This window comes from Trifolium pratense, linkage group LG2 (assembly GCF_020283565.1).
Source record: "Trifolium pratense cultivar HEN17-A07 linkage group LG2, ARS_RC_1.1, whole genome shotgun sequence".
Taxonomy (NCBI): domain Eukaryota; kingdom Viridiplantae; phylum Streptophyta; class Magnoliopsida; order Fabales; family Fabaceae; genus Trifolium; species Trifolium pratense.
Genome location: NC_060060.1, coordinates 72,784,643 through 72,795,353, shown reverse-complemented (window position 1 = coordinate 72,795,353; position 10,711 = coordinate 72,784,643). Strand labels below are relative to the sequence as shown.

Genomic DNA, 10,711 nt, shown 5'->3' with positions numbered 1-10,711 from the left:
ATGATTGAAACATAAACACGTAAAAAAGAGATCTTTGACAGAGAGATTGAAAGAGGAACAAATTGGGAGAATATGAACAGCTCGTGGAGAGAGAGAGAGCGAGACGACCGTCGGGGAGAGAGAAGGCGGCGGTCGAAAAGTAGACGGCGGCCAGAAAGGAGAAGGAGCTGGAAAGACAATGGGAAGAAGAAGAAGAAACACGGTGAATAATTCTGATTGTGAAGGAGAGAGAAATTTGAATTGAAATGATAATGTCACATGACAATCACATGACTCACTTAATGATGTTCTAATCCTACTCCATCATTCAAATCTAATGGTTACAATTCATTCTCATAGTATACATTCTCTCTCTCTCTCTCTCTCTCTCTATATATATATATATATATATATATATATATATATATATATATATATATATTAAATTAAATGATAAATATATTTTATTAATTAATATTTAAATAATAATTAAAAATGCTTAGTCATCATTTTTGGTACAGTCAGCATCTGCCACCTAAGCATAAATTGGCCAACTAAGCTCAAAATTCAACTCATGGGCTTTTTTAAAACTTTTGTAATTTTACAGGGTATGAATCAAAAATTTATTTTTTACGGGGACCAAAATCAAAATGACCTATATTACAGGGATCAAAATCATATTTAAACTTAGGAGAAAAATATATGTACTAAATTTGAAAATTCGTGATTTACTTAAACTAAAAACACATTTAATCCTAAAAAGTAAATGCATTGTAGAACCTAATCTCTACACCTTGCGGGTAAAGAGTATTAACAATAGATATACAAAAATAGGGGAAAGTAAAGGAGGCTAAGGCTCCAATAAGAATTGCATAACATTGCATCAGAAAATAAAGATTACATAAAAAATATATAACAAACTTAAAATGACTAAACCAGTGGCGAAAACAGAAAAAATATTGTGGGTGGGCCGAAAAATAGTCAATCTATTTTCAAATTGAATTTTTTGGTCCCTCTATTTTCATGTTATAATTTTGGTACCAACAATCTATATTTTTACTCTAAAAATTGTGATTTTTTTCATAAAGGTGATAATATTGAATTTTGAGATGAAATATCAAATTTGGGACCAAAATTTACATTTTTTTTGGCATTAAAATTCGCTATTTTTACGGCAAAAAAGGAAGAAAAAAACATTGAGATAGGACTAAAATTGCAACAAATGTGAAAATACAAGATTTAAAAAATTAAATATTAATTAAACATATTTTTTTATGTCATATTTATATATGGCAGTTCAATAGCTAATTTTATCTTTGTACAAATATGTATATTGAGTGACTTAAAATCATTAATAATACATTTAAATTAATACTATACGTATAAAAAAAAATTGGGTGGGGGTGGGCCGTGACCCACCTCAACCCACCCCTAGGTCCGCTAGTGGACTAACTACAATATAAACTCAATATGTACCGTACTACCGTTTGACCCAGCTTTTTCTAGGTGTAGAAGCTCTTCTAATCATAAAGCTAGAAATAATAGCTTTAAAACTAAAATTAAAGTTGTTTGATAAATCTTACTTTTTTTATTAAAAAAAAGGTTAAAAGTTGTTTTTTATTTTATTATAATAAGGTTAAAAGATGTGTTTAATAATATATTATAATTTTTCTTAAAATATAGAAGCTATTTTTTTCTTCTTAGTAGAGCTTTTAAAAATTATTATTTGGCCTAGCTTCTTACTTCTTAGAAAAAATAAAAGGATAAAAAGCTAGGCCAAACTACCTTACACCCGCTAATACTATATCTATCAAAGAGATTGTAGGGTGTAGCTAGGGAGGCCTTAATTTCAAACAACAATGCCTTTGTATTGACAACCAAGTTTGGATAATGTCCCCAAATAGGCTTCAACGCAAGACAACTACAAATAATGTCCCCAAATAGGCTTTAACGTAAGATAACTACAAAGAATACTGCTGTCCGGCTGTCCCCCTTACCCTGCCTATCCATTGTCTCATTCGAGAGTGCACTATTTTCTTGTTATGTACGTTTGCTTTTCGCCTTTTCCTTCTCAAACATCATTCCTAATTTCCTATTCTTCATCAAATATTATTTCAGCCTTAATTATAAGTAAAAGTTTATTTTCAGATTCATTGAATATTATAAACCAGATACATTGGTTATTTAATGAATCTGAATAGTTGGCTTTTGCTTTTAATTAAGGTCGAAGGGAGTACCATATAAGTATATAACATAACAAACAAAGCATAAAACGCTTATAAAAAAAAAAAAAGAGAGCATAAAACAACTAAATAAACAAAAATGTAAGACGCAAGAAAGCCTTGCTTTGAGAACCATTGATACATACATGATTTTATCTACCACTTTCATATAATTCTCCTTAGCCAAGAGATGTTTTCTAATCGAAAGTAAACAACACAATAAATGCATAAACCAAGGGCTTTTTATTAAACTAAAAAGTTGTTTATGTTTCAAAAAATCCCAAGATTGAGGCACAGTAGCCGTTAACGTGACGTGCCTAGGGTCGGTAAGAATTGATGTTATGTTCACAAAACCAGCTTCCTTCAGTGTTTCATCCATATCAGTCAAGTAGTACTCATCAAGAAACGGTTCCGTGTAGGGGTGTACATGGGTTGGGCAAATCCGGTCGACCCGGTAAAACCCACCCAATCCAACCCAAAAAAGTGGGTTGGGTCGGGCAAGTGGGTGGATATGGATTTCAAAAATGAATAGCCCATTAAAAAAATCGGGTTTCGGGTAAAACCTGACCCAACCCAAAAAACCCACTAACCCACTCATGCTATGTTTCTTGAATTTTTTTAATGAAAATACTAAAGATTTTTTCATTTGATTATTAAATATTTTTATATTGAAAATGAGTTATACTATTTTTTACGAAAATCAAAAAGATTGAATAATTTTTATGAACAAAAATCATAATTTTTCGCATTATTTTTTTAAAATTTTAAAAAATTGAATAATTTTCATAAACAAATATAGTGATTCATGGTTTAGTCATTTGATATTAAAAAAAGCAAAAAAATTATTTGGATAACACGCTATCCAACCCGTAAATTAATAGATTTATACAAAAAAATGGGTGATTACTTTTTATAGTGAAAAAAAGTTACCCCATTTTTCAAGAAAATACATTGATTGAGTTGTTTTTTATGAAAAAAATATGATGATTCAACATTTAGATATTTAATATAAAAAAAATAGAAAAATAATTTGGGTAACCCACAACCCAACCCAATCCAACCCGGAAATTAGTGAATTTACCCAATCCGGCCTAATCTTATAACGGGTGGTTATTTTACTAAACCCAACCCGGAGTACCATATGTGGTTTGGGTTTTGGCCAAACCCAACCCAATCCGGCCCACGTACACCCCTAGTTCCGTGCTCTTCATCAATGTAAACAGGACTGGAGATAACTCCTACAAGACATATTGAAGAAAGAAAAAAGTGAACAAGTTTGACGATGTTCCTATTGGACAACAATGTACCATAAGCTACATGAAAGCTCTTTAATCAGATTTGTATACATAAACTCTCACTTTCTAATTGCATAAAAATTAAAAGCATATTATGCAGTATAAAGAGTTAATGTATTGTTCCATATTAACATTCTAATGTAGTTAATAAGATAAAAAAATAAAAAAAAAAGTCAAAGTTTTTATCCGTCAAACTGAATAATTTAGTTTAAAGGTAATCTACAATGCATAATGTTCTAGTATGCTCCAAAGTACCAAAATCATATTCTTTTCTTAATCAATTTGACTTAGTTAATAACATACTACGTGTTAATATTTACAGTTAATCCCATCCCAATAAAAGGAAAAGCTATGTAAAAAGCTCTATTAATTATAAAATATGGTCAAGAAGAAAAGATGGAAAAATACCTGTAAGACCTTTGACTTTGGCTGCAGAAAGCAATATTAATGATATTAGTGTTTGTGATAGGAGCATAAAATGAAGAAAAAAAATTTATGATGGTTTTATATACCGAATTATCTGTCATAGCAAATGTGCCTCCAGGCCGAAGGAGACGGAATGCTTCCCTAACTACATTCACTATAGCTCTTGCAGGACATTCATGAAACTGCATAAATTTGAGGAGTCCAGAATATAAAATCCACTGAATATTTTGTTAAAAAAAAACAAAATGTTGTTAAAGTAGTCAAATATATGTATCAACTAATTCACACGTGAAAAACATTCCAAAGATGTCATCATTCAGCTGTATGACGTTTAGGACTTATGTCTTGCAGGAAAAACAGCACCTATATGTTTGCAAATTGATATGTTCTCTATAAAAAGGTTTTTCATGTATATTGTGTTAAAAAAATTGATAATCCACAATTGATTTAATGCAAGAACACTAAAAAACATTAGTCTCTAAACAGCGAGTTCGAGTGTAAGAATTTTCAAAATCTATAAGCTTATGGACTTCTGTTGCAGTCACCATATCACATATCAAGAAATTATTTGCATAACAGTACTGCTTACTTTCATCTTTTGTTAACTAATAAAATGTATATAGATAAAAGTGCATTGTGGCATTCTCTGAATTTAAAGGACTAAATAAAAGAACAAAACGACATACCACATAAGAAATAGATACAAGATCAAATGATTTAGAAGGCAAGCCCGTGTCTTCCCCATTTGCATGCATCCATTTTATAGGATTTTTTCTAGGCGTTCCTCTATTTTCCTTATGCTGAGCCACAGCTAGAAAATAGGGTGACATATCTAGCCCCTGGAACAAACATTTCCATCATAAACCATGTACATACCATGCATTAGGCTAATTTTACATAGCATTGACAAAGCAATTTGATCCATTAACAACTCACAGTGACATTAGCTGTAGGGAACTTGTCTGCAAGAAATCTTGAGCTTACTCCAACAGAACATCCGATGTCTAGAATGTCACCAATCACGGATGTTTGTGAATGCTGTAGATGGTGTTGTTCAATTGCACTAAGCCAATTGCCACGCAGGATCTGAGTCGCTTCATCTACTGAAGAAGCGTCAGGAATTGCTCGTCTTACCATTGACTTAGTAGCAGCCTCTGCTTCTGCAGCTGCCTATCATCAAATAATACAGTTCTTAATGATATTTTCTATGGAATTTCAGCAAGGAAGCCAACAGTAATTAGGATATCCATCCACATTATAGTCTATTTAACTAAAGACACAGTCAAGAACGCCCCTAAGATTCAAATGGTTGCCAAAGACCAAAAGAGCGGAAAAAAATGCATATAACATTATAAATGTGCATGAACATATAGTAATGTACACAGGATTAAACTAAATCTTATTACAAAGTGCAAAAGGTCCAGTAGGAACATTTTTTGGCTTTGTCTGTTACCAATTACCATGCATATCTTGGATGGATGACAAGTCACAGGGAACATTTTTACAACTATAATGTGTAACATTTGACAAACACAACTCTTAAATAGTATTAGTGTCGTGTCTGATGTTTGTGTCAATGTTTCATACACAACCACAACCAATCCAGCTACCAAAGAGGAACACTTTGTAGGGCATCTGATTATCAAGAAAGGAGTGAGTCGAGTGCCCAAATCAAAACATTCATTGACATAAACTAAAGTTTAGAATTATCTCACTTACTAGCCATGTAAGATTCCCTTCATCATATGCATGAAATGGATACAAATAATCTGTACATTAAATCAAACAAACAGACCATCCATCAATCCATTTGAAACATGAAAATTAAAAATATAAAAGTAGAAAGGAAAAAATTAAGATAAAATTACAATCTGGATATACTAAAGATTGGTTTTGAATGCCATCCAACTCCTTATAAACTTCTGACTCCAAAATCTCTTTAGTCATTTCCCTCCAAGGTATGTTGTTCTTCTCAGCTGTACTGTGCATTTACAATCACATCCAAAAAAACTTTATTGAAAGAATGTTACCAAATTACTACTGGTTGTGAAAAATGTGAAGCAAAGTGAAGGGAATAAATGATTAACCTTACTAAAACTCAGGGGCGGATCCACCACCCGGCATGCCCTGGCACGTGCCCGGGCTCGGCACCCAATTTTTTTTTTTTAGGGTTGTTACTTTAATCTGAAAATTCGAATGTTTTAGTAAGAATTAATAAAATTTAAGTGTATATTCATAATCCTCATGAAATTCTGAGCAAAATGGTATATTTAATTGTCCAATTTGGTGCTAGAATTGAAAAATTCGATTTATGATTTTGGTTGTTTTGGAGGTTGAAGATGATGAACAGTAGATTAAAGGGTTGTTTTAATATATATTTATATATATTAATGAAGCCTTATTTAGACACAAGCGTGCATACTAGCTCAGTGCCTGAGAGATGAATTGGTCACACTGGAGGCCTGTGTTCAATTCCCAACTTCCTATCATTTTTCAAAACTTTATGTTTATTTTGGTTTTGTTTTCTTTATTTTTTTACATATATATTATCAAAATTACCCTTTATTTCATTTAAGTTAATTTTATGTTATTTTCTTTATTTAACATATCTAAAAATCACAAAAAATCTTTATAAAAAATACTAAAAATATCAATTTTGTTTCCCTTTTTATATATGGTAAAAATAGTAAACAAATGTATTATTATTGTTTTTATTTGATTTTAATTTTTTACCTCATGCTTAAGTATAACCCAAAATACCAAAAAAATATGGTGAATTCTTCGGTACACGTATTATGTGGAGGTGTACCGGTACACCGCTGAGGTGGTTAATAGGTGGCAATCATTTATTGCGGATTTTGTTTCTTTATTAAGTTTTCATCATTAAATATTACTTTTTAATATTTATAAATGTATCCTTCACATAAATATAGTCATCAATCATGTTCCAGAATAAATCAAACATGCATCAAATATTTTAATCTAGATTGTCACATTTTTTTAACAAGATTCAAATAATTTAATATTATTTAATATCCTTTAAAATAATATAATTTTAAGTATTTGAACAACAAATGATATTTTCTAAAAAAAAAAAACGTATGATTTAACCATTAACACATATAATTATTTTTTTGTACAAAAAAACTTAAATTTTTTAATATACTTAAATATTTTATTGTAATAGTAAATCTAACTACTTGATATTAAACTGTTAGATTGTCGATATTTAAATTCATAAATATTTTTCATTTCAATTTGGTCAATTTAATTCCTTAGTTCTTATGATAGAATTGGTAGAGACCTAATTATCAGTTCTTGATAAATAGGTTTTTTGAGTAACAATTAATCAAACTAGTTGATATTGAGGCGTTTATATTGTCAAAAATTTGAATCATATGTGTGTCATTCCAATTAGGTGGTATTGAATTGTTTCAGAGAAATTTGATTTCCCTAGTCACAGTTGTTATGTTTGTATCAAAATTCTTTCTGCCATCATTCCATTTCGGGTATTTACAGAAATCCTGCGAATGGTACCGCAATCTGTTTGACTAACCATTAAATTACAATTTCTAAGTATCTATTGTCCAACATCCCAATTTAGTGATTTTGAAGAAGTGGTTTACCGAATACGAATTTTTCAAAATTTACAGTTAGACTGAAAGTTTATATCATATAAATCATCCATAAAAAAAATTTAGAAAAATTGAAAATCATTTGATATGTTATAAACTTTCAATCCAACAGTGGATTTTGTAAAATTCGTATTCGCTATAATGTTATTCATGACAGGTCCACAATGGACCGCTTAATGAAGTGGTCCATATTAGAATTTATCTAGATTAGAATTAGAACCCCCCAACAAACAGTCTCCTTGAGCTTAGCTCAGTTGGTAGGGACATCACATTTTAAATGCAAGAGTCGGGGTTCGAACCACGGACACTCCACTCACTCATCTTGTTAAAGTAATAAAAATAAAAATAAAGATGTAAAACAACATCCCAACTTTATTCTTTAATGTCATTCAACATCTTTCAAAAATTAACAAAAGTTAACAAAAATTAACATCTTTCAACTTCGATCTTCTTCAAAAATACTACATTTCTAAGCAAAAATCAACATTATCTTTCAACTTCGATTTTATTCAACGATACTACCTTTCTAAACAAAAGTTAACAACATCTTTCAACTTTGATTTATTTCAAAAATACTACCATTATAATTATACTTACTTTCATTAAGGATTTCTAATTTTCTCAATCAAGTCGTTCAATATCACCTAATTGAAATAACAATAACTTATGAATTTAAATTTTGACAATCAAGCATTTCTAGAACAATATAAAAAGTTTATTTACAAAACTATAGCATTTTTCAAAATAAAATGAATTAAATATGAGTTTTTGAAATCAAAATATGAAGATAAAAGTAACAAATATTTTGACTTAAAAATCACATTGAGCTTCTTATTTTTGGATAAACATTTTATAATGCTCAATACGTATTTGCAAAATTATGATAAATACATCAACTTAACAACATGACGATAATTGCATACATAAACAATTTGTAGGGATGAAAGCATGACATTTTTTTATGAAGACAAAAAATTAAATTTAGTAATTTTGCAGAGAAAAAAACCTATTTAACCAATAAAATATTAGAAAACACTAAAAATTAACCTTATTACAATAATATATATAAACATATTAAGAATTATAAGTTTTTTTAAAAAATAAAATAAATGTATTTTAATAATTATATCTATTAATGATTCAACCGTAAATATATTAAACTTTATAAACTAATAATATTAAAAAATGGAAAGGTAATAATATTGAAATATTAAAATCACCATTGGATGCAATAATAATAATAATAATAAGTTGTTAAATTCATACGTTTGTTTTTTTTTTCCAGAAAATACCATATGTTTTTCAAAAAAAAAAAAAAATACTAAAATCATATTATTTTATAGGATATTATAATATTTGAATCTTTAAAAAAGTGAAAATTTAAGTTGGAAGATTTGATGCATGATTTATTGTGGAACATGACTAGTGATTACATTTATGTGAAAGATATATTTGCAAATATTTAAAACTAGTGTTTAATATAGAAAATTTAATAAAGAAACAAAATCTGCATTAAATATTTGCCACTCGTTAACCACGTCAGCGGTGTACCGGTACACGTCCACATAATACGTGTACCGAAGTGTTCACCAAAAAATATTATTCTTTTGTGTTAATCTCAAATATGTAAAATATGTTGTAATTATACTTTCTTTTATATGTAGGATTGTGGGGAATTTATGACTTTTACTTATATAATTATTATGAATCAAATATTTAGATGAAATTCTTAAAATTAATTACTTTTATTATAATTTAAGTATGGAGAATGTTAACTTGTGCCCTTAAGGCACATATTAAGGAAGCAAAAATAGAAATTATTAAATGCTAATTTGTGCATTTTGACTTTTGAAGCATTAAATTTCTTGTATCATTAAATGATGAATTTCTATTTTGGTATATCTTAACATGTGCCCCCTAGGGCACATGTTAACAAGACCCACCCTTTAAGTATATAAATAATATATATTATTAGTTTAAAACCATCTGATCGATCCGAAAACCTTAAACCAATAAATATTTGTGCATTTGTGGTTAAAATTGTGCCCGGGCTTAACACCATTTCTGGCTCCGCCACTGCTAAAACTTGTCTAGCACCGAGCTTGAGGATAGAGTATAAGGGTTTGAAAGAGATGAGAGCTCGAACCATGCGAGAGAGAGAGGAGTCTCTCCAGTCCATTTGGGTTGAACTAAGTTTCCTTGTCCATAACTGCTAACTTGAAGGGAGGTGTTGTTGTGTCGGAGGAGGAGGCCGCTGCTTGAATTGCCAAGTGACGCCGTGTTGGTGTCTGTGCCGTTGCGGTGGCGATGCCGTGCGGATTGATTAATGAAGAGAGGTTCTGAAGTGGGGAGGAAAGAGCCATTGTGTGTGTGTGTGTGAGACTGGTACAGACAGTGGCAACCACAAACACATCCTATGTCTAGGTAATGGATAAAGGCAAATTCTAGCGTGAGGCCACAAAATTGGCCTCTCATTGATAAGATGGCCACCGTGGCCAATAGAAAAGTATGTATACCGTATACTTGTTCAAATGCCACATAGGATTATATGGTACATATTATTTATTATGCATCTTCATGTCCATTAATATTGTAAATAAGTCCCTATGATATTAAAAGTTACATAATTATCTCGATCTTTATATTGTTTTATTAATTTTAGTTGTTATTGTTAAAATCAATTGAAACAATATCACAACAACATCATCATTTTCTGTTCAAACAAATTGCTTATTTCATTCCTATTAAAAAATAAAAAATAATCTCTTCTTCTTCCAATATAATGTTCACAAATAAATCAAAAAAAAAAAAAAAACTTCTTCCTCATCCTGATTGATCGGATCTGATTTATTAAAAGAAGTTCATGGTGTAGATGGTTGAAGGTAGTGGCTGGAGTTTTTCTTGACTTGAGTTATCTTTTCATGAAAAAAACGTAAAAAAAAAAATACGAAAATAATAGATCTGAGTTAATTATCAATCGATAAAATGAATAGATCTGGATTTAACGTTGAAAAATAAGAACAAACATACCACTTCATCAACGAATTTGTTGATGTTCGCGTAACTGCCTTGCTAAACTGTTAAGTTTTTGAAAATTTTAATTTTAGGTTTTTTGTTTTAGACCATTTGAATCAAAATTAAAATCATAAGTGTA

The 10,711-nt window shown here is 29.9% G+C and overlaps 1 pseudogene; it reads right to left on the bottom strand.

Moving 5' to 3' along the window:
* Window positions 1–2,464: 2,464 nt before the first annotated feature.
* LOC123908677 lies at window positions 2,465–9,966 on the bottom strand (annotated as a pseudogene).
* Between the last annotated feature and the right edge of the window lie 745 nt (window positions 9,967–10,711).